We start from the raw sequence: 6414 nt of genomic DNA, 5'->3' as shown, positions 1-6414 counted from the left end.
TCCTCCTCCTACCCCCTGCCTTCTCAAAACTCCTCGCTCTCCCTCTCTTTCTCTCTCTCTTCGCAGCCTCTTCCTAATTTCTACCGTCCCCTCCCCCTACCTCCCCTACCCTTCCTCCTTCCCCTCTTCCCTCTCTCTCCTCCCCCCCTCCCCCTTCCTCCCACACCTTCACGCTCTGCTCCAAATCCTTCCTCCTCTCTCCCCCTCCTCTCCCTCTAACCCTTCCCACTCTTTCTCCACCCTTCCTTCCTCCTCCCTTTCCCCCTCCCTCCTCCTCCCCCACCTCCCTCCCCACTCCTCCACTCCTTCACCACCCTTCCTCCCTCCACCCGTCCCTCCTCCACCCATCCTTCCTCTCCTCCCTCCTCCCTCCTCCACCCATCCTTCCTCTCCTCCCTCCTTCCTCCTCCACCCATCCTTTCCTCCCCTTTCCCCTTCCTCCCCACTCCTCCTCCACCCACCCTTCCCTCTCCCCCATCCATCCTCCCTCCTCCCATACCCACCCCCCTCTTCCCTCCCCATCCCCCCTCTTCTCACACCCTTTCCATCCTTCCACAACCCCCTTCCCTCCTCCCCTTCCCACCTTACCCCCCCTTCCCTCCTCCCCCTCTCTCCTTACCCCCCTCTTCCCTCCTCCCCCTCCCTCTTTACCCCCCTTCCCTCCTCCCCCTCCCTCTTTACCCCCCCTTCCCTCCTCCCCCTCCCTCCTCCTCCCCCTCCCTCCTTCCTCCCCCTCCTTCCTCCCCCCCCTCCCCCCTCCGCTGACGGGAGAGCAAGCAGCGCCTCCTCCTGCGTGCGGCGGTGTCGAGGGGGCGTCGCGGTGTGTGCCTGAGTGTCTTTTATTGGTTGTCTTCCTCTGTTTCTCTTTCCTCTCGTTTGCTTGCTTTGGTTTTCCTTCTGTTTTCTTCTTCTTTCTTTCTTTTTTTCTTTTTTTTTTCTTTTTTTTGTTTTTGTTTTCTTAGTTTCACTTTTTTTCTCTCTCTCTTGTTTTCTCGTCCTCTTATATACTTAATTTTCTCTCCTTTATGTTATTCTTATCCTTTTACTTATTCTTTTTATTATTCTCATTCTTATACTTTTCCTTCCACTTTCTTCTCCTCCTCCTTCTTCTCCTCCTTTTAATCACTTCTGATTAAGGGCCAAAGGTGTGGGAAATGCGCCCCCCCCCCTTACCCCCTTACCCCCCCCCGCACCCTCTCCCTCAAAGGTCAAAGGTCAAGCTGCTTATCAGAGTGGGTGGCGATGTGACGTATGATTCTCTATGGCGTTCGAGAGCTTTCTGTTTCTTATCTCGCCTTTCCTTCCCTCCTCAGTCCCTCTCGTTTATTTTCTTGGCGCTTATTCTAGCTATTCTTGCGTTCTTCCATCCTTCTCTCTCTTTCTTCCTCCTTCCTTTCCTCCGTCCATCCCTCGTTCTTTTCTTTCTTCCATGCCTGCCCGCTTACTCCCTCCTCCTCCTCCTTCCCTCCACCTTTCGTTCCCTCCTTTCCTCCATCCCTGTCCTCTTCCTCCCTCCTCTCTTCCCTCCTTCCTTCCCTCCACCCTTCGTTCCCTCCTTTCCTCCATCCCTGTCCTCTTCCTCCCTCTCTCTTTCCCTCCTTCCTTCCCTCCACCCTTCGTTCCCTCCTTTCCTCCATCCCTGCCGTCTTCCTCCCTCTTCTCTTCCCTCCCTACTTCCCTCCTTTCCTCCTTTCCTCCTTTGCCCCCCTTCTCTTCTCCTCTCTTTTTCTGCCGATTTGTATGTCCGGTAGGCTTGCTGTGTCTCTGCATGTCTGTCTGTCTATGTTTGTATCTTTGTATGTCTGCTTGTTTGGCTGTTTGTCTGTCTCCCTGTCTGTCTGCCTCTTCGTCTGGACATATGCGCGTGTGTGTGTGTATGTATGTATGTATGTATGTATGTATGTATGTATGTATGTATGTATGTATGTATGTATGTATGTATGTATGTATTATGTATGTATGTATGTATATATATGTATGTTTATGTATGAATATATATGCATATGTATGTATGTATATTTATGGATGTATGTATCTATATATATATGTTTATGTATGAAAATGTATGCATATGCATGTATATTTATGTATGTATTTATATATATGTTTATGTATGAATATGTATTTATATGTATGTATATTTATGTATGCATGTATGTATGTATGTATATTTATGTATGTATGTATGTATGTATGTACCCCTCTCTTTTGTTCCACTTAATGAAAGACCAACGACATGAATAACATTAATCCTCTATGTGATCTACAACGAGAAGTGAAGTGATGTTATTCCGAACGAAGGAGGAGGGGGGGGAGAGGGAGGGGAAGAGAGGGGGGGGGGCAGCAAAAGGGCTGGTGAGGAAACGCGGTGGGGGCGGGGGGGGGGGGGCTGGAAGAGAGAACGGGGGAGGAGGGAGGAGGGGGACGGGGGACGGGGGGGTGGGTCCAGGAAAGAGGTCGCACGTGATGCAGACACACTAAGAGTAAGGGGGGGGGGGTATGTTCCGGTAGGAGGGGAGGCGGAGGGGGTGAGGGAGAGGGGGAGGAGGGAGTGAGGGAGAGGGGGAGGAGGGAGTGAGGGAGAGGGGGAGGAGGGAGGAAAGGAAGAGGAGAGGGAAGGGGAGAGTGCGGAGGAAAGGAAGAAAAGAGAGGGGGTGAAAGGAGGTTTGAGGTGAAAGAGGGAAAGAGGGAGAGAGGAAGGAGTGGAAAGGGGGGAGGAAGAAACGGGATCGAAGGAGAGAGAGAGAGAGAGAGAGAGAGAGAGAGAGAGAGAGAGAGAGAGAGCGAGTGAGAGAGAGAGAGAGAACAAGAGAGAGCATTAGAGACAGACAGGCAGGCAGACAGAAGAAAATAAAGACAAAGAAAAGACAAATAAAGAGAGAGACAGAAAGAGACGAGAGGTGGGAGGGAAGGAAGGGAGAGAGGGAGGGGAGGAGGAGGAAGGAGGCTTGTTCAGCTCATAACTGTTGTATCATTTGCATCACGCGATCACTGTACTTGTTTGAGGAGCGGGTATTCGGGGCCCAAGCCTGGTGACCCCACCGCTCCGGCATGCGAGAAATTGGGGGCCGTCTGAAATGGGGTTTACTGACTCGGGGTCTGCTGAAATGGGGTTCACTGACTCGGGCTCTGCTGAAATGGGGTTCCCTGACTCCGGCTCTGTTGAAATGGGGTTCCCTGACTCGGGCTCTGCTGAAATGGGCTTCACTGACTCGGGCTCTGCTGAAATGGGGTTTACTGAATTTGGTTTTGCTGAAATAAGGGTCTACTGATACGAGCTGTGCTGAAATATGGGTTTACTGAATTGGGGTTGGCTGATATTTTGCTGAAATTATAGCTTTATGCACAAATATTTACTGAAATCTAGTTAAATATCAAAATTCAATACCCTTTAATTTATATCTAACTGATATGCATTAGAAAAAAAAAAAATACTTTTGCAAAAAATATTATCCCCCCCCAAAAAAAAGATATATATTTGGATGACCATGATATCGAGAGGGGCTGGCACGGTGCCTAACTGGTCTTCCTCGTCCCCTCTGAGGCGCTATCGTGCCAAGATGACCTTGTGGCCGCAGCGCCGACGTCACACAGCGCGGAGTTCCGATACTTAATGGTCGCGAGAGAAGGCACGCTGCGACCTCCTTCCGTTTTCTTTCCTGCTTCTGGGAAGGAAGGGGGGACTCAAGGGAAGGAATAGGGCTTTGAGTCCTTGTTCTGTAGGTAGAGAGGTAGATAGATTGATATGATGTAGGTAGATAGGTAGATAGGTAGATAGATAGATATGATGTAGGTAGAGAGGTAGATAGATAGATATGATGTAGGTAGATAGGTAGATAGATAGATATGATGTAGGTAGATAGGTAGATAGATATATATGATGTAGGTAGAGATATGATGGTAGTTAGATAGGTCAATATGATGTACATAGATAGAAAGATAGATAGATAGATAGAAAAGTAGGTATAGATAGATAGATATATAGATATAGATAGATAGATATAGATAGGTATATAGATAGATATAGATATAGATAGGTAGATAGATTGAATGATAAATACATTTCCCTTCTCTCCCTCTTTTCTCTGTCTCTCTGCCTGTCTGACAATCTATCTGTCTCTTCGTCTGCACGTATGCATGTATGTATTCATATATGTAATTATGCATGTATTTATGTATGTATATATGTATGTGTGTATGTATGTATGTATGTATGTATGTATGTATGTATGTATGTATGTATGTATGTATGTATGTATGTATGTATGTATGCATACATGCATGCATGCATGTATGTATGTGTGTTTGTATGTATGTGCATATATATGTATATGTATGAATTATGTATGTATGTATGTATGTATGTATCTGACTCTCGAAATTCTCATCAATAAAGCAAAGGAAAATAATTCTTGAGCTGTATGTTTCTTCTTCTTCTTCTTCTTCCTTTACCTTTTTTTTCTTTCTTTCTTCTCCTTCTTCTTCCTTTCCCTTTTCTTTCTTTCTCCTTCTTCTTCTTCTTCTTCTTCTTCATTTTCCTTTTCTTTTTTTCTTTCTTCTTCTTCTTCTTCCTTTTCCTTTTCTTTCTTTCTTCTCCTTCTTCTTCTTCCTTTTCCTTTTCTCTCTTTCTTTCTTCTTCTTCTTCTTCTTCCTCTTCCTTTTCCTTTCTTTCTTTCTTCTTCCTCTTCCTTTTCCTTTTCCTTCCTTCTTCCATTCTCCGAGCCGACGTCGTATCCCCCTGAGTTCATCCGTACCTCGAGTGGCCGTCGGTCGCGGAGTACGAAACCGACTCTTTATTATTAATTGTTGTCACGATATCGGAGTAATGATTTCTTCCTCGCAGGCCAGGGCGTCGAGAGGGGGAGTGTGGGGTGTGGGGGGGAGAGGTGGGGGAAGGAGGAGAGGGTTGGGTCATATTAGGTCGATTTTTCCAGCTCCTATCAACAGCTGTTTCGACCTTGAGTGCGCTGACTGGTTGCACATTGTCATTCAGGGGGGAGACAGAGGCAGACAAAGATGTACTAACGTTGAGTAAGAGGCGCCGTTTGAGGACGCTCCTCCGCCTGAGATTCAACCCGCTGACCTCAACCGGGAAGACACAAGCAAGTCCAAGCAAACCCACTCAACCGAAAAGAAACCCAATCAACCGAAAAGAAACCCACTTAACCTGAACGAAACCCAAAGAAACCCATTCAACCAGAGAGACACGAACAAGCCCCATCAACCAAAACGGATCCCCCACTCAACCAAACAGAAACCTACTCAACCGGGGAGACACAACCAAACATACCAGAAAGAAACCCATCCAATCATAGAGACAACCAACCCCACTCAACTACTGAGCCACAAGGAACCCCACTCAACCGTAATGACACATCCAACGTCACTCAACCAGAGAAAATCAATGACCCTCCACTCAACCAAAGACTTTCAACCAGTAACCCAAAATCAAAGGAATTCAACCACACAGACTCACACAGTCACCCCCATCCAGCAACACCCAACCAGAGCTTCAACCACGAACAATCAACCAGACACACAAAAATAAATGAGGAAAAAGACCGGAATATCCTCTTAAAAGACCCAAACAGTCCCCAGAAACGCAATATAATCTTTAAAAAACAAAGACAGCAGAGCAAAGTCCACCCAACCAGGAACAAACTACGAGAGAAACCCAATTAAGGACACACGAGCAAGGACACTGAACTTAAGGACGACGCTAAACTCAGCTGGACACGCATAGCCGAAGACGATGAACTACTGACATACTGAACAACTGAGAGAAAGGGGGAAATGTCCACACTATTCGGCATACGCGGATATGAGCGGATTCAGGCAGACGCATAAACACATGCACTCGAATGGGCCTGCATGATCTCTCTCTCCTTCCCTTTCTCTCTCTCTTTTTTTTTTTTTTTTTTTATCTGTCTGTCTGTCTATCTTTCGATCTCTATATCTGTATATCTGTCTATCTGTCTATCTACATAGCTGTCTGTCTATCTGTCTGTCTGTCTGTCTATATATCTGTCTGTCTATCTGTCTTTCTGTCTGTCTGTCTCTGTTTCTCTCTCTCTGTCTGTCTCTGTTTCTCTCTCTCTGTCTCTCTTTGACTCTCTCTCTCTCTCTCTCTCTCTCTCTCTCTCTCTCTCTCTCTCTCTCTCTCTCTCTCTCTCTCTCTCTCTCTCTCTCTCTCTCTCTCTTCCTCCCTCTCTCACATACACACGCATACCTACACAAACGCACCAACACGAACAACCTCAAGAAACACGGAAAGCAAAAAAGCAAAAAAAAAAAAATCGCAGAGCAGAGCCACCCCTTTCTGGCACGACCTTCTGAGACAAGCGAGGCATTACTGCTGATAATCTTCCCTGACGTGATGTAATTTATTAATCAACCACCGTATTGCAACACCGC

Source organism: Penaeus chinensis, chromosome 36 (genome assembly GCF_019202785.1).
Source record: "Penaeus chinensis breed Huanghai No. 1 chromosome 36, ASM1920278v2, whole genome shotgun sequence".
Classification (NCBI taxonomy): domain Eukaryota; kingdom Metazoa; phylum Arthropoda; class Malacostraca; order Decapoda; family Penaeidae; genus Penaeus; species Penaeus chinensis.
The sequence above is the reverse complement of the archived record's forward strand: the minus strand, read 5'-3'. Positions refer to the sequence as shown.